Below are 19,025 nucleotides of genomic sequence, written 5' to 3' on the forward strand. Positions count from 1 at the left end.
TTGGCCTGCAGCTTCTGATAAAGTCTTTTTTAGAGACTTTTATAGCTTTTATATTTCAAAGGAATGTTTTATGGCACTTTTATTGTAAGATCTCATATATATGATTTAAGCAGTGCTGGCTGTGGTGTTCTTGGTTTCCTTTTAGTCACAACCAAGACTGTTTCTTCCTAGTTTCTACATCCCAGATGGCTTTTACCTTCTTCATTTTGCACCTTAATATCTTCTGCCATGTTCTCCAAATATCATTAATCCCATCAAACAAAAAGATTACATTCATGCTAATGAATTAATTTCTAATAACCTGCAGTCTGGCTACAGATTATTCAAACTGTGAAGTGAGGTTTTCATGGTTCTCATTATTGGCTTTTCCTTCTGGCATCTGCCTCTTGCGCAAAGCTAATATGTAAGCCACCATCTATGGAATACTGACTCTTTTACACTTTGATCATTAATTGGTATTCATTTGGTATTCACTCACTATTCATAGCTAACTACATGAGGATATTTTCTAAATCTCACCTCTTGTAGGGACCAAACTTCCTCAGCCTTTCTGCAAAGCCTAGCCTGAAGCTGTATTTATAGACACATTTAAGTATAGAAAGTAACAAATGTGACACTTCATATTTATGATCTGGCAACACTTGCTGGAGTCCAACTATTCAATATTTTGGCATCCAAAGCTATAGTTTGCACTATACTTTGGATTTCATTTTTGTCTTCTAATTGTTTATCCTATGTCTATCATCCATTTTCAGTTGATTACTTTATCCATGTTGAGCATGTTCTCAGATTCTTGCCATTAGTAGCACCATGTGTTCACTTCCTGCTATACAACTTTAGGCAACTTTTGACATTTCTGGGTCTATGTATCTTCATCATACAATACCACAGCTGTCATCTGTAGACATTTGTTAGTACTTTTATGGACTACAGGCAGCTTGTTATTCTTACACCTTGCAGCTGACCAGTCACACTAGTGAGTTACCCATCACTTCAGCTGTACAGATACATTTCTTTGTTCTCTTGCAAAAGTTGTCCTGTCAGCTTCTAATGCCCTGTGAAAGGGTAAGCCAGAAGAAAAAGAGGACTAGATTTTACAGAGCAAGGTCCACCCAGGAGCAGATATGCTGTAACTATTGACCTACTTACTCATACAGGTAGCCATGCTGGTATCTTTCAGTTTAATAAGCAGAAAAAAACCCAAACAAAACCACAAAAAGAGCTAGGATGTAACAAAAGAATATTATATGTCAGAAAGAAAACAGAGTACTCATAAATCAGACAGAAATTCCCAAGAGGGAAAGAGGTACTCCAAATCTTCTCAGGAATGCTTTGGGAACATGTTTTCCAATAATTAAAGGTTTCAAATTAATAACAGAATGCAGTGCATGTGCCACTTCATGAATGTAAATAGCTTTAAATTCTGTGATGTGCCAAGCTGCATTGCTTCTTCATGCACCTGCCTCGACTTTGTGATTTTCTGTTTGTATGACAATGCTTGATGAGCTATCCCTTGAATCAATGGCAAAGTTTAGGATCATTAATCACTGTGCAGCAGACATAAAAAGTACTAAATATTTCTACCTATCTTGGTAACATTAGTTAGATATTTTATGCACTTCAGAGTTTGCTAAAATGCATTCATTAGACTACAATGCAGTGGGAAGAGAGATGAAAGGGCAGCTGTGTATAAGGAGACTCTGGTGTGCAGAAGTATACCAGGATATCAGGAAGTGATAGGACTGGGGGGAATGGAATAAAGCTGGAAGTGGGGAGATTCAGACTGGACGTGAGGAAGAAGTTCTTCACCATCAGAGTGGTGAGAGCCTGGAATGGGTTGTCCAGGGAGGTGGTTGAGGCCCCATCCCTGGAGGTGTTTAAGGCCAGGCTGGATGAGGCTCTGGCCAGCCTGATGTAGTGGAGGTGTCCCTGCCCATGGCAGGGGGGTTGGAACTGGATGATCCTTGTGGTCCCTTCCAACCCTGACTGATTCTATGATTCTATGATTCTATGTTCAGTGCTTACTGGCAAAGCCCTTAATTCAGAACTCAGACTGAAAAGGGTCACCAGGTGCCATTCTATCATAAGCATGTGACAGTCATACTACAGCTTTGAGCTGCCCATAAGTTGTAAGAGTGAATTCTGACCTAATTATCTCATTTATTTCTCCTATAAAGTCCCATTACATTTGACTTTTGAAGACTAAATTTTGTCCTTATGAATTTGATGTTGAAAAATGTCTCATTACATTTTTATTTGACGATCCTATGCAATAATGAGACAATAGTTATACCTCATCAGTAGCTTTAACTGTACTGTATTTCGTGCTATGAATTCCTAGAACAGCAAAAATAGCACTGAAGTTTTAGGACTTTTCACTATGCTCTTTTGATGTATGGGGACTCAAGAAACATTTTCAAGTTATTTTCATGGGACTTCAGTTGGCAGATTGGGCGCAATGAAAAGGAACACCAGGTGAAAACTTGCTAGTGTAGGCCAGTTTATTTACTGAATAGGAGGTTCTGATGTATAAACACTAAAATACTCATCTGAAAGTGTTTCTCAACCTACTCCTAAGGAATATTAAAAAGCAGAAGAAAGCCATGCAATGGAGCAATCTACTTTACTCTGAGTGTTCTTTTCTAATTTTAGTAGGTAATGAGTCAATGCAATGATTGTCTCAACCTAAACAAAGTTATTGAATCCCCATGTAGTGTTCATGCAAATATGTTTTTTCTTAAAACATGCTAACACTGTATTCATTTGAAGAACATCAGTTTTATGCCAGGAACTAAACTGAAGGGAATGTCATGATAAAATATCTGACAGAAGGCTTTTTGCAGCTGAATTTGACATGATTATGTGGTTCTGTGGTTGTATAATCATGTTGCTGCTATACATGGAATGTATATATGGCCCATATGTATAAAAGTCTTAACTGGGGAATTGATTGCAGCTTAAATTGCATTTCCTACTGCATTTCAGAAGGCCACAGGTTTAAGTATATTATTTTGCCCTGGGCTTGATTTAAGCTAGAGCAATACCTTTTTCATTTTCATTATGCTCTTTGCCATGAAAAAAAGATTTGTCAAGAGAACAGATTCATGTCTTGTCAGTTTGTGTCCCTACTACAAATTGTGATTGGAATGAATGACCAGATTTTAACTACTCAATATGTTATGTGCAGTATGCCAACTTGGTATGCCATTTGGGCTTCTATCGTGGCATTTTATTGGATAGATATTTTACTGTCACCTACCTATTAATTACAGCTTGAATGAGGATTAATGGAGTGGCTATCAAATCAGAAGGAAGCACATTGAAAAGGTTATGCCACAGAACAGAAAAATTTAATTCAGGGAATAGAAATGTGTAATCTTTTAACATGAGGACTGGGAACAGGAAATGGCATGGTCAATCCATTTCTCAACATTAAGCTTGTTAAAAATGGTTCAGAATGACATTTTGTAGAAGGGATGAGTTGATGATGACAGACTCCCCCCCATACCTCTCACATATTCCTGTCCAATTACTTGTGAATGACTGGGGTGAGCCAATTGCTACACTATAATATTCAGAATTAACATGGTATAATCAAGCAAGAAAGATTGGCTGAGCAGTGTCTAGTGTTCATTAGACCCTGTAGCTGAGGTCTGGAGCAAAAGAAGGGGGGTGACTGTAGCTGACGCACTGTCATGGGACAAAAATGGGGTTTCAGGTCTGTTTTTCTGGACTATGTGTATGTTTTATGTTAGCATTTCATGTCTGTCCAGATAAATATTAAACTTTAGACTGATGTGTTCTCTTCCTTTAACAAATGTTTGAAGTGTTGGTAACTTCACAATGGTTCAGCATTAACTGACATGATGAAACTCATTGTCCTGGCAACATCATCATGCAGCAGTTATACTCTTCTGGTTTATGTATGATTTAGCTCTGTGAATTGAGATATGAAGAGGCCCTTCAAGAAACGAGTTATATGGAAGATATGGGCTTAAACCTGTATGCATTGACTTTTTTGAAACTTACATTAAATTACTTAAACTCTGATGAGGAAATTAATTTTGAGGGCAGTGGTCTTTATTGACATAAATAGTTTAGTAAGGGCAGTTGGGTTTTATTTTTTACCACATTCTTGATAGTTATGCTGGCTTTTACACATAGAACAAGTCTAAATTAGCAAAGAGCTCCTCATGTAATTTATTTGCTGAAGTGCCAGTTTAGTGTCCTTTTTGCCTTCCTGGTATGTACGTGCAGGGGAAAATGAGTGAATAGTGTGTGTTGTACATATATAAAAATATATATACTCCTTGCCTTCTTACTCTCAATGGGACTTGCGTAGAATTTTTCAGGAATGCGCTGTAGGAAAAGCTATATTTGAGTTTCAATGGCCTGGTTATTTAAAAGATGTATGTGTATAAACATTTGTCTGATTTGTTTCTCCTACCTACTCACTATTCTCCAAAGCATTAGATTCCTGCAAAGACTTTTTTTTTGTTCCCCTTTCCCATCATAGCTGAAACTCATAAGATATGCTACCAGCCTTCTGATTCTGTATTATCTGAGATCTGTAGACAGGGTTTTGGCAACTGATATTTGGCAGGAATGCATTTCAGTCTCATATTGAATCATGGAACATGCTATAGGATGTAATTATTGCTACCTTAAACATTGCTCCTGAAATTGATCCTTCTTGTCTGGCAGAGTTTTGCTCCCAAAGCCTCACCCAAAAAAACATCTGTGATAAGGTACAAGTAAATGGATAACTAGGAGCTCACTTGCAGCTCTTGTCACAAAACCATTTGCTTCTCAGGAAGCAGTCAGCATCTTTTGGAATTTTTTTTTTTTTTGGTGTGTATGTCCAACTACTGCCAAGTCAGAGAGAGAAAAAGTTAACAAAATGACTTATGCTATTTTTTTTTGTTGTTTCTTAGACTTTTAATGAAAACCTGAAGTCTGGGTTCAGATCAAAGGAAACAGCCGCATTAATATCTACTGAGCAGTAACTGCAGGTGTGAGGGTAATGTCAAGGATTGACTGGAATCTGCTGCTGGTATTCACACCATGCTGCAGTCATGCCAGCTTCAAAAAAAATGAAAGTGCTAACTAGAGCAAAGTATTATGGGGCTTGAAGTTCAGATTGCAGCGTGGGAGGCTTGCTGTTTTGGTTGTTGCTTCTGGGTTCTGGATTCTTGGATGCTGGTTGTTTCCTGCAGGCGTAGCAGCGGAATGGGTGGGAGTTGGGTAGCTGCTGGTTTTGGTTTGCTGTTTTATGCTGTTTTTTTCCTGTATTTCACTGCAATTCTTCAGCAAATAGGCTAAGCTAAGGTAATCATGCATTGTATTATTAAATTAATCAGATTATTAGCTAAGGTAATTATGCACTGTGGTTATGATAGCTCATGTTATATTAAACTCTTATCTTTTTATCTCAACCCTGACTGAGTTTTGTGTGTTACTCTTCCCCTCACTTTTGTGCTGGGGGAGCAGGCAGGTTAACCCTTGTGCTAAACCATTACAGGTAATTGTTATTTTCCAAATGAACATATTGATTGCTGCCACTGGTAATTAATACATGTGTGACAAGAGATGTACAATTATTTGGATTATTCATATTATCCAATATTTCTGAAACATTATTAAATTGTAGAAGTAAGCCAGATAATCCTGATATGTTAAGCATAGGCAGTCATGCAATGTAACAATGAATTGTGGCATAATTCTCTGAAAAGATAAAGATCATTAGGAAGTTATATTATTTCCACTATTTTTAAACTGCACTGTAGATGTTGGGTAAAATACAAAATATAAGAGTCTACCAAATTGATATTCCTTTGGCTCAGTGGGTGAATAAACTCAGTTCCAGCCTACTGAAGTATGTAGCACAGCTTGCTATGATGCTCTTTGAAAAGAAACTGCTTCCATGAAGGTTTTAAGGACTGACTTGTGGTGTTTGAACTTAGTGAACTGCCTTAACCTACAAGAAATAGGAAAAAAACCCAAACAAAACCCAACAAAACTGAGTGAATTTTGCTCTGTGCTTTTTGCTCTGTGATGTTTGGGACTATTCTAGATGAATGTATGAATGCAGTCTTGAAACTTCTCTTAACATGAGATGTGAGCCAGAAAGCAGGAAAAGATGATTAGATGATGAATCCAAAAGTAATTAAGCTGGCAGCACCTTCACTGCACCTGGACTGGAAGAGATTTACTTGCAGTCTTGTCAGTCAGCCTCACACTGGAATCAGATATTGTGCCTTTTCCTTCCTCACTCCCTCAAGCTTCAAACTTCTAATGAATGTGATGTAGACACTTAATGAACTGATCTTGCAAGTACTAATAAAAATATCTCTAAGCCAGTATGTTATATGCAGTTGCAGAATTTACCCTCTTTCCCCCAGTTTATTCATTAAAATAACCTGCTTGGTTTTATCCTTCATATTAACATGTTGCCCTAAACATAGCTGTAGATCAAAGTTTACATACCATAGAAAAAATATTTGCTGTGGGAAACTGTAGCATTCTCTTTGAATTTATATTAGATCAAGAGCAACTTTTTATCTAGATAATCCTAGTGTGCTTGAAGTATGAGGCTGCCTTCTGGTTTCTTTGGCAGCAATCAGTTTTCAGATCCTGGGACAGGAACTTTGTTAACTGCTGTGTTGAAGTCTTCAGTGTGCCAAAGTTGAAAATGACATATCTCAGTGTATTTTAGGCTTTATTCTGTAGTTCCAGATCTGGGAAAGGCAGAGAAGAGACATATCTCAGAACTTTTCACATAAGTTGCTTGCCAACACTTTGGATATTATCACTTACTTCTTAATAGTCTCGTTTAACTATCTTCATCTTGTTCTGAATATGTATTTTATGCTTTATGTATATATTTTCCTCATTGTATATCCTTCCAATTTTCATTAATTTTAATGGATGTTAAACATGCACAGGGAAAGGAGAATTACACTACTAATCTGGAAGCACCTCAAGCAAGCTGTTAGCAGCCTTTTCAACACCAGTCATGACTTTACATTAATAAATTGGCCACAAGAATCACAGAATATTAGGGGTTAGAATAGATCACCTAGTGCAATCCTGCTGCCAGAGCAGAATCACCTAGAGTAGGTCACACAGGAACACATCCAGGTGGTTTTGAATGTCTCCAGAGAAGGAGACCACAAACTTTCTGAGCAGCCTGATCCAGTGCTCTGTTGCTCTCATAGTGGAAAAGTTTTTCCTTGTGTTCATATGGAACCTCCTGTGCTCTGGCTTGCATGTGTTACCCCTGGTCCTGTCATTGGACATCACTGAGAAGAGCCAAGCTCTGTCTTCCTGATAGCTGACCTTCACATATTTACAATTGTGAATGAGGCCACCTCTCAGTCTCCTCCAAGGTAAAGAGACCCAGCTCCCTCATCCTTTTCTTATGAGAGAGATATTCCACTCCCTTCATCATTTTTGTGGCTCTGCATTGGAGTCTTTCAAGCAGCTCCCTAGCCTTCTTGAACTGAGAGGGCCAGAACTGGACACACTGTTCCAGATGAGGCCTCTCCAGGGCAGAGTAGAGAGGGAAGACACTACTAGCCACAACCTTTCTAATACACCCCAGGATGCCATTGCCTCCTTGGCCACAAGGGCACATTGCTGGTTCATGGTCATCCTTCTGTCCACCAGGACCCCCAGATCCCTTTGCCCTGTGCTGCTCTCTGGCAGGTCAGTCCCCAACCTATACTGAAGAGATCCAATTTCAGCTGAGTCACACTGTCATACAATTAAACCACTACATAAAATATTGAAGTGTCTTCCCAATGACAGGAAAACTGCCATCAGTTAATCCATCAGCTTTGGGAATACAAAAGGAGCAAGTAAAGAAATGTTTCAGTCTATCTCATTTCCTGTTAGCAGTGAAGTCCAGAGTGTTCAAACATAAGATCCAATATAGCTTTACAGTAAAATTGAACGGTGAAGTCTTTTTTACTGTTGACAAAAGAGCAAATATTATGAGTGCTTCAAGATTAAAGAGAAAATCTCTCTAAAGATGTACTCAGTTTGAAGGAAATGACACTGATTCACAGTGATGCTTTGAAAGAGTAATAGCCATATAATGTGACTTTCAGTGTGTGAAGTTCAAAGAAAGATGAAGGTGAAGCAGCCTAAAAAAAACTTAATGGAGATGGAATTTAAAAAATTTTTGGTTTTGAAACTTTTTTTGTTTTTCCTAGTAGAAATGTCCATATTTATCAGGTGTCATTTTTTTTTTTAAATATTGAAAAAATGCTAAAAAAGTACAGCTCTACTAAAGAGCTTACTTTTCAAAATTATAGGAACATTCTTTGCCATTTGATAATTATGATGATCTTAAAACATTGACATACAATTATATCTCTGTTCAGTCACTGAAAATGTTGCACCTGATAGGATGTTATCCCAGTAAATTACCAGGAGATTCCAATTCCCTGTGCTAACAGTGGGCAGTATTCCCTCCTCAAACAAGTTTGCACGTATTGTATTACGCATGAAATGTATTGTGAAACAAAACTGAGCCCTGGGTTAAGCTGTAGGCTCAGAATAGCATAAATACATAAAAATGTCAGAGTTCTGGAAAATTTGATTTATGTTTTATACCTCAGGCAAATACCAACTAGACATACAGTTTTCAAATTTTTGTCTTTCTCTGCAGGGAATATTATTTTAGTTGCTAAGGAACTACTAACTGAGGATACATGGCACTGATGAAGATTTAGCTATTTCTTATGAGCTCCCCAAATCAATCATGATATTTTGATCATTGTGCTGCATTGGGTGTCTTGAAAAGCAGTTAATTTTATTAAAGCAAATACATTGCCAGCTCTGTGAAATCTATGCATATTTTTGAAAGTGGAAAGTAGAAATTGGAAGTAAGAATCACAACTTTTGATATTTACAGAAGCCTTGAAACTGGTGAGGGTTTACATTTACAGAAAAGAGTTTTGATACTGTTTAAAAAAACCAGAAAGTTTATTTTAAATGCTTTGCTCAGTAAAATCCTTACTCTAATAAATAGGCCAAGTGTGTTTATTATATTTCTCCTTGTGAAAACAGCTATGTCTTGATACAGGGATGTGAGAAATCCCTGACTCTGGGGGCTCTGCACTGGGCACTGTGGGGCCATGGCCAGTGGCCCTGCTTTGCTCATCCCTGCTGAGGGGTGCAGCCAGGCATCCCAGCTCACGAGCTGCCCCTGCACTTCTCTGGGGAGGGAAACAGAAAGATGAACGGAGCAGGTGGCTGGTAGAAATATATGAACCTATAAGTGTGCTAGATAGGTCAATATAAAATGACTTTTTCTAATAATATGGCAACTGGGGTGTGAATGTGATTAGATGGAGAGTTATTTTTCTTACACTCTATAGGTAAATCCCAAGATTCACTGTCCTAGGATAATGGCTTGAAAGATAACCCAGAAAATCTTGACTCTTTGTGGTTTTGAGTAGTTTTCTGGAGGCAGAGGGAGTGATATTAACAGAAGTATGATTTCTGCTTGCCTTATCTTTTTACCTAAACAGCTGGTATTGGCCACTTGCAGTCATGTAACCACTATGGTCTGCCCAGTATGTTGCTCCTTATGTTCATTCTGTGAGATGATGCTGCAGAACTAAAAGTTTAAATGATTTCCCATAATTTTCCACCAAAAAGATGCACTATGCCTTGTGACATTAGTAAAAAATGAGGACAGTGAAAATGCCAACCCCTTGAATGCAGAAAGGAAGAAGCATTTAGATAATTTGCATAACAAATCTGTTAAGACAGACCTCAAATAACAAATAAATAAAATGACATATGAATAGAAGATAATTGGCTTGAACTTCAACAAAGAGGATTCAGGTTAAATAATGGCACAAAACTCTCAACATTTAGAAGAATAAACCAATGGATTAGAGTCCCTGGTGACAATAATAGATCTCCAAGCCTGGAGGACTTTTAGAATAGGTTAGATAAACATCTATCAGCACTGACATGGGTAGAGTTTGTGCACCAGGGCAAGAAGCTGTATTGATCAATCTGCCTGTAGTCTGCAAAATATGAAAAGTTGGTAAGGTGAATAATTGTAACATAAAAGCAAACCCCATAAAAAACCATCCTTGTAAACATAAGTAAACTTTAAAAAAAATATGAACAGCAGTTAAAAGTTGTACTTAATTTCTGCCCTAGAAAGTAATTATTATACAAGACGATCTATAGATTATTTTTTTTCTCCAAAATGTTTCAGCTAAAAGTCTAATTTGGTGAGCTAAATTATCTCTGAAGTCCTTCACTAGCATTTTTGCCCTGTGTGTCTGCATAGTTAATGGAGACATACTGTCAACCCAGCAGGGAAAGCAGCTTACCTCTTATTTCTGTAAGGGATGTCATTTTCCTTTGACTACAAAATGAGCCAGAAGTAACAGTCTTCTGAGATTTGGCACCCAGGTGCCTCTAAGGTTTACACACAAATGACTTGCCCAGAGAGACTGCGGAATCTCCTTTTCTGGAGACTTTCAAAACCTGCCTGTATGACCTGTCCTAAGTGGTCCTGCTTTGGTAGAGGCATTGGACTTGATGATCTCTGTATGTCCCTGCCAATCCCTAACATCCTGTGATTCTGTAACCTGTGAAGTACGCTATGGGCTGGTCTACAGCTTTTCTAATGGATAGATAGGTCAGTTGTTTGAACACAGATGACTTGAACAGGTTAATTATTTTCTAAAGGGAAGAAAAACTATGGACATTACTATTTTAGTTATGTTAGAGGGCTTTTTATTGTTAAAGTACACATAAATTACATAGACATCTGATAAATTGAAGGAATAACTTAGTCAAGGTAATTAAGTAAGTGGGTGTACCACTGAAAAGCTATATTGCAACAGCAATGTGCAGAGCATTTGCCTGATAAAAGAAAAAGCTAACTGGCAAAATGGAGAACACAGAGCTAGATTTTGCTGAAAAAAATAATTAACAATGTGAAGTTTTCAATAAATTGTTAGTGGGAAAAGAATTTCTTTTACCAACTAATTCCAGGCTTGTGTAAGTGAGAGACGAACCAAAAAAAATCCTGTAAGGAATGTGAAAAAAAGCTGTTAGAAGGTGCTAGAAAATAAGTATGTTACTCTTTTCCTTGTTATAGAACCTATGCTTTATTTCAACCAATCTGTATTTGTTGCTACCATGTTAAATTGATAAACTGATAGTGATAATAGACATGGTCTTTGTATATGAAGGTGATTTTACTAACTGAAAGTTTATACCACTTTTTGCTCAGTGCTGGAATTACTGCTATGCTGTTGCCACCATAGTCAGTTTAATTTACTCTCCCTTGTAAAGAGGAAAAAGAAAAAAGGGCTTTGCAGAGATACAATTACAATTTATGGAGAGTTTTGCAAAGGCTTTCAGAAAATTTTGTTACTTGGCAACGTGGCCCCCAAAACTCCCGTCCCTCTTTTCCTTGCAATAACTTAGAAACTCTTCTTGAGCTCCACACTCTCCTGCACCCATCTGGGCTCCCTCAGGCCATCAAGGCGATGCAGTGGCATGTGATGCAGGCTGTAATAAGAGATTACATCCCTTTGCTTGGAAAACTTTCCTGTAAGCCAGATCCAGTTTTTACTTTTACATCAGATTACTCAAAAAAGCAGATCATGGGGAAACTGGCAGCTTGTCAGTTATGTTTTTATTGTGGCTTCAGATCCCTTAAGCTACATTCAGGACTATTAAGTTAAATTTTCATATAAAGCTAAAAGACTAAATCAGCACACGTTCTGGAAGAGAAAATGAGTAATGTACTCCATAACAACAAAAAAAATGCTTTCATAGTGATTTACGTGTTTACAGCACTAACAGTGACTAATGTACAGTAAAGTCAAATTTCAATAAAAATGAGTTAATTATGTCCTATTTTCATGCTAGGAAAAAGAAATAAGCATCCTGCATGGCTGATATAAATATTAATGGCTTGTAAGATGAACTATAAAAGCATGATATTCTGTTATGATAATGAAGCAAAACCTAAAATAACAGGCTACTGTTCACCACTGCATATGGCATTGTCTGTACAGTGTCAGTGTGTGGGATAAAGCTGAAGATCTTGTAAATAAGGTCTTATTAGCTGGAAAAAAAAAAAACCTTTTTACTTGACAATTCCAAAACAGCACTGAAAATGCCTTTGTACTCTACTCTCTCTGTGTTTGTGTGCGTTGTGTGTGTAGTGAAAGAAAACAATTTCTAAGGGCCTGTATTGAACCACAAACTTCTAGTGAGGTTTTTTTATTGATAATGAGATAAAATGCACCTCAGGAAAAAAAAATTAAAAAAGACTTCTAAAGAAAATACAAATATTAAATAATTCTTTGTTCCTTTCTACCAGACAAATCTTTCTGTGATATAAGCACAAGTGAGGGAAGCATACTGTGCATTTGTCATTCTTGCAATTTTGTTAACTTTTTATTCTGAATGCAAAAATCAATATTTTTTGGATGCTTTTGACAACACTGTGCTCCTGGAATACAAGAACATTACAAACTCAGCTTCAGAGTTTCACTGTTTATCTTTAGCTGACACAAGTTGGTATCGATCACTGGAAAACTGTAACATTTCTTTGGACTGGTGTAGTGGTCTGATTGCATGCCTAATGCCATAGGATGACAGGCTAAATGTAAACCACAAGTTCTCTGTGAGACATTGGGAAAGGCTTTTTCTTATATTGCTGCACACACTAAGGTAAATACTCTTGATCAGCTTCTCAGGTGATAGAAGTTGAAATAGTTGAAGTTAACTGGATTAGTGGGGCTCTGCCAATTCATACCTGCACAGGATTATACTCTTAAAATATTTACCAAATTATTGCACCAGCTTTGGCATTCCAGATGTGATGGGAATATCATACATCAAATGCACTAGAGTGACTTATGTTCAGAGCAGTCCTACTGACTTGTGGGGGTTTGCTTGAAGAGTGAAGTACTATCCTGCATGAATAACACAGTCGTGATTGAACTGTTAAGTTACCAAGATAAAAACAGAAGTGCATGACTGCAAAGAAAAAAATCATAGAAATTATTTGCAACTGGGATTCCTTGGCTGATTAGCTCCTGCTGAATACCACTGCTGGATTCCCATGTGCAAATGAAAATATCAGGTAGGTGATTAAAAAGATTTTGTTATGCTGTAACTACACAAAGCAAACTGTACTCCTGCAACTGCATTCCCTAGAGGATGACTCCAATCCTACTGGAAGTAAACTGTGTTTTGGATATACAGATTTCTTCTGCAAAAGTGTCCAAATGATTGTTGCACAAAGTACGCTCTGTATGGTATAATTTTAATCACCTATCTGCCCCGAGAATACAAATTATACAGTCTTAAATTGTTCACAAAACCAGACTTATTTCTAAGGTTTATTTGTGTATTTATAGTTGAAAATGTATTTCTGTTCATCAATTAATCTCACAAAGCAATCATACTATTTTTAAAATCTGATAGAAGGGGGAAAATCTGCAAGAGTCTTTTAAAATAGAAATTTGATTCTTGCAACCAACTGCCTTCAGATAGATCTTTCCTAATGAGGCAATCTAACACATACACATTATCAGCCTTATATTTTCAAATACTCCCTAGCTCCTTGTTTTTAAGATCATTCTACTTATAAGTCTTATTGCTGGGCTTGGGGTCCAAATGGAAGTTGCTTTGGCTTTTTGATAACCTAGGGATGAGTGAAACACAGCTTTGCTGCTGTTGAGTTCTCTCTCAGTAAACCCTCTTTTATTTTCCTTTTTTTTTTTTTTCCTGGACGCTTCATTTGATTGTGGCTTTTCCAGGTTTACAAAGTTGTATGTGTGACATTCATCAGCACTCACACACAGAGTCTGTAACGTTGAGGAGACTGAGCGATTAAATATATTGATTCAGAACTGGGTAAGAGAAGTACATCTGGATGACTCCTGCTTTAGACATCTGAATGAAAAACAAATGCATAGTGACAGCAGTAGGTACAGAAAGTGAAGTGTGGGTGAGAAAAATCTGGAGGTAAAGAATTTCATTTAAATTCCCTAGTCTTGTCAGACTGTCTTCTGCAAATTTTGATTTCTTGTTAAATTCTAAATATGGACAGCCATGTCAGAAAGATAAAGAGACAGTCACCTTCATCCAATACTGAAATTTGTTATGATAAGGAAAGAAGTATTATCTCTAAACTCTCCCCTATTTCAGTGGTTAACTTGTTGTATAGGTTTGACTTGCCACCTTCTTTAACCAAGTCTAATTTCTGGAGGCAGATGGAAAGCAGCAGCATACAGCATGCTAGCAAGTTTAGTAGATTTGCCAAAAGGTTTGTTGAAAATAATTAAACTTTGAAGTTGAAGGCACTGGCACTGGTGTGATTTTGCAGCTCAGGCTCACAGCTAGCCTTCACTCTGTACATTTGAAGGCTACTAATGAGACAGAGAAGGCTTCTGTGAAAAGTAAACAGTGCAGATATGCTGTCTAGTTGACCTATGGTCAAAGTCTTTTTTGAAAGATGTGTGTGGTTTTCTTTCTTCCTTTCAGTTTCTTTCTTTCTGATAGCAGCAAAAGAAAAGGTTTCAGATGTGCAAATATTTTACTTTTGTGTATTCTTAATCAAAAAGACCTTCTCTGATACCAGCTGAGGATACACAAAAATGAAATAACAACAATAAAAATGTTTATTCTGTAGTCTGTTTCAGATCTGAAATGAGAATTTACTGCTTTGACTAAATAATAAGCCAGGGATTATCTTGCAGTTCTGTGACTGAGTGATCTTGGAAAATAACAACCGCAGTTACTTCAGTTACAGAATATTACAAATTCAAAAGGAGGTACAGGAGCAAGGCAAACAGGAATCATTGTGCCAGTGATGGGTTGCAGTCTGTTGTACTTCCAGAAATATCTTTTTGAATACTGATTAGGTGCTGTTTGCTGCTATTGCTCATTGTACTGGCAGAGTTACACACCAATTACCTGTCAAAGGTGTTTTCAAAGCAAGTGTGCAACTGCTTGATTTTTGGCTTCTCTACTCCTACCAGCCAAGGAAAAGGGGAAGTAAATAAGGGAAGGATGCCTGAACCAAAGTGCATTTTTTTTCCCCAAATGAATGAAAATCAAAATTATAATTTTTCACATTGAACAGAAAGTTTAACTTTGCTTGCTTGAAGTATTATATCTCCAGCACAGAGTCAAATGCTTAGAGCATTGTTTGATCATACCCCCTGCCCCGCGAAAGAAACACTGACAATGTGTGTTGTGCCCCCTACAGGGGTGGGGACCCCTGTAGCTAGGGTGACAACAGAGTCCTACCTCTCCTTCTCTTCACTAGTTTGGGACTCTGACCACAGAAGAAAAAAAAAAATGAGCCAAGAATTCCAATGTGGTTAGCAGAAAAATCACTATTTTTACTATTTAAGTCAGCTGAAATCACATTTTTGGGAACATTGGCATTCACCAAAAATGTTGTGTCTGGCTCTAACTTTAGTGCAGCTGTCACAACTATCAGAAATATTTTCCTGTAGAGACAAAACTTTTTTCATTTGCCTGTTGACAGGAGAAATCAGCTAAGGACAGAGTGAGTATTCAAGCACCACTGGTGTGTTCCTGTGGATGCTTCAGTGGGACAAAGAGGCAATAATGTTTCGAAACAGCATGGGTGGACAGTAACTTCCACTGACTGGTACTGGGGAGTGGGCACAGGACCAGATTTATTCAAGCCTCTACACTGATGATCAGCCTTTGGTAAGAATGGAAAGAAACTCAGCAGTGGCTCCACCTGCTCAGCCTCTCTACATGCCAATTAAATAAGGGTGGAGGAATCTGGATTCTCTCCTTCCCTCCAAATTTGCACCTGCAAAAGAGCTAATCATAATCTTAAGGCATGGTGCTGGGCCAGGAGGAAAACAGAACAGAATATTTGCTTCAGGATTCTGAAGCTGAATTTTGTTTAATATTTTCCTATGTAGGTAATCAATACGCCTCCTGAGGAAGTGCAGCTGGGAATTTCTACATGGAAAACTCTCTTTAAGAAACATAGAGTTAAAATATGTTAATCTAATTAACAATTTAAAACTGAAATATAGATAATTTGATAATTATAGCTGATAAACTGATAATTATAGCTGTTTAAATAAGAGAGCTTTAATTGGGTGTGAATGTCCTACCTGGCGTGTGAGATGCAGAATACTGCCAATTTTTCATTTTCAGTAGAATCAGCTCTGATTCCTACTGTGAAAATTTGTGTTATTGAATATGTAATTTTTAATGGTAATCCTATCAACAGAAATTAATATTTAATCTAGTTCACTAATGTTTATGAAGATCTGAGTTTGGCATCCTGCTATGTTAAAGGAAACAATGGAGAGGTTGAAAGCATTTTCCTGTTTACCATATCACAGTTAGTTTGGGGGTTTATGTCATTTTAGACAGATGTGGCAAAAGCCCCAAAGCTGCTACCAGATCAATCTGGCTGTTTGTGCTTAGTCAAATAGGTTGGGGAGTGCTCAGTGTACCTCTGACTAACATGCTTGACACAGCACAAAGTTACTGAAAAATGATAGCACTTTGATGCTGGAGAATTGTTTTCAGACTTCTGGTGGTTTTTAAAAGATCTGTAATACAAATTGTAGGTAAGCCTGGTACCATATACAAATCAGGTGCCTCTTCAAATGGGGGTGCTGTGTCTGCTTAAATGGTTTTGGAAATCCCAATAACTATGTTTAGCTGTGTATGTGATTTTGCATATATGGCCTGAAAATTAAGAAAAAAAAAAAAAAAGGAAACTTTTTTTTTTTTTTTTTTTTTTTTTAGCAGAAGCCCCTTAAAATAAGTTCTGTTCTTAGCAGACTTCATGGATTTGCACCAGACTGCTCTTTTAGGAAATCTGTCATGTATAGTGGCTGTCATCTAGCTCAGAATGGCCAGCCATCCTAATCTGAGGCGCAAACACAAATATTCTTGAGGCTAGGAAGCCCAAGGTATCTTCCGATGAGTTGAGAAGAAAGGGGGTCTGGAAACGGGCCACAGGCAGAGAGTGACAATGTCACCTCAGGGACCTCACCTCCATTGGGATGGTGGTGGGCTGGATGTGGACGAGTTTCTGTAGTACTCAGCATCTGTAGTCAGAATTTTCTTGCTTCTTGCCATGTATAATAGCCTTGAATCTGGGAAAGAGCCTCAGATCCCTTACCCATGAGCCATCCCACCTTTGCTGGTTGCATGATATACTTTTTCTCATGGGAGCTACGCCCGAACTGCTTTTCTGTGGCTTCATTTCTTTAAGGATCAGTTTTGCCTCAGACTACATTACATGCTCCAGAAACCCAAAGAACTTGTTTCACCTTCCGTTCCTCCTTCTGCTATTGTTTTGTCAGCCCTTTTTACTCGAATTAGCATTATTTTCCCTTCTAATTGTAAATGGAATTTTTAGATAATATTTTCCCCTTTTGGAGGTTAATCAGACTTAGATGATTCAGACTAAATAAAACACGAGGGCTCACATTTAATACTAATATTCATTTGTGTTATGAGATAAATGTTACAATGAGAACATTTGTTATTTAGCTAGCAATGAGGTTTCTTTGCTGTTAGTTTCAGAATTCTTTAGAAACAGTTTAAACTGATTTGTCACAACAGAGCAAAGTGGGACAGTTAATGAACGACATCCTTCCTGACTGAAGGCAAGAATTCTTTCTTCCTTAATAGACCAAAGAATCTGTAGATGTCTCAAGGCAGCAGAGGAGATGGAAGACTGTCCTAATTCCCTAAAATACCAGTCAGGTGGCTATGGAGTTGAAGTATTCCCTCTGTGGAGTTTGAAGCCAGCAAGTGATTGCAAATTTGTTTAACTCTCAGCTTGTTCTGAAACTTTAAATTTTCCATCTTATTCTTAAATATTTCCCAGCAGATATTCAAATTAATGAAGAACCTGCCTATGGCACACAAGACTGTATTGTTTCCCTGGCACATTTACTACTTCTTGTAGCACAAACCACACTGTTGTGGTAAATTTTGATAATCTTTTTCTTTCTATTGTTTACTGATTTTCATACTTCAAACTGTGATCATCTCTTTCCTTCTATCCTTTGCTGGGTTTTGTATTTCATAAAAATTCCTGAGTCTTAAAGACACTGCACCGTAAAGTATGAACACACTGAAGAAAATGAGTGAAGAGAAATAAAGTAAATTCCATATACATATATGTATACACACACACACATACATTATCCATAGGTATGTATTAGAAAACAAGAATCCAGACCACAGCAGGAGAATGGAACTGGAGCAAAAGTGACACACACATAGACGAAAGTGTGTGTCATAAAAAATAAGTACCTCCTGGAAACTAGAAGGGAAATCATGAAGCTTCAGAGTACAGGAAATTGTACCAGATTTCCTGAAGCATGGCATTTACCTCTACTTCAGGAACACATGGAGTACTTTTTGACCTTAAAGTCTGCTTCTGAATTGACTGTTTAACAATGCTGTTGTAAAGGGCTCTCCTCATTCACTGTTAATGACTTCCTTATCAAATTTGTGCAGTTTACAAGCCAGAGGATGACTTTTTGTAGCTACTTGCACATCCTCCCACCTGGGATCTAGGAATCTATCTGCTTTTTGTGCCTTTTGCATTCCCACCAGTAATAAAGAACCCACAATTTGACACAGCAGAATTCATTCCACTCTGGGAGCTCTTTGCAGTGCTGAGGCAAAAAATTCTTGTTTTTATCAGTAAGTTGATTGTACTCTGAGGTTCAGAGAGTGCTGAAAAATAAAACAACTTAGAAGGCAGTATATTTAAAAGAAAGCTTCTGTAAATATATGTACAAATGGATTTATTTAGATATATGTGCAAGGTTTGCCTTTGGTACTAAAGTCACTTAGCTTCATATGGAAACTGCTTCCAACATAAGACTCCTGATGTTTCCTTGCCTGAGTACATATTCTAAAGACTTTAAAGCTATGTAGTAGGTACATAGTTGGGAGTGCACATCTTAGTGTCCACCTAGATTTTAAGAGAT

This window comes from Indicator indicator, chromosome 8 (genome assembly GCF_027791375.1).
Source record: "Indicator indicator isolate 239-I01 chromosome 8, UM_Iind_1.1, whole genome shotgun sequence".
Taxonomy (NCBI): domain Eukaryota; kingdom Metazoa; phylum Chordata; class Aves; order Piciformes; family Indicatoridae; genus Indicator; species Indicator indicator.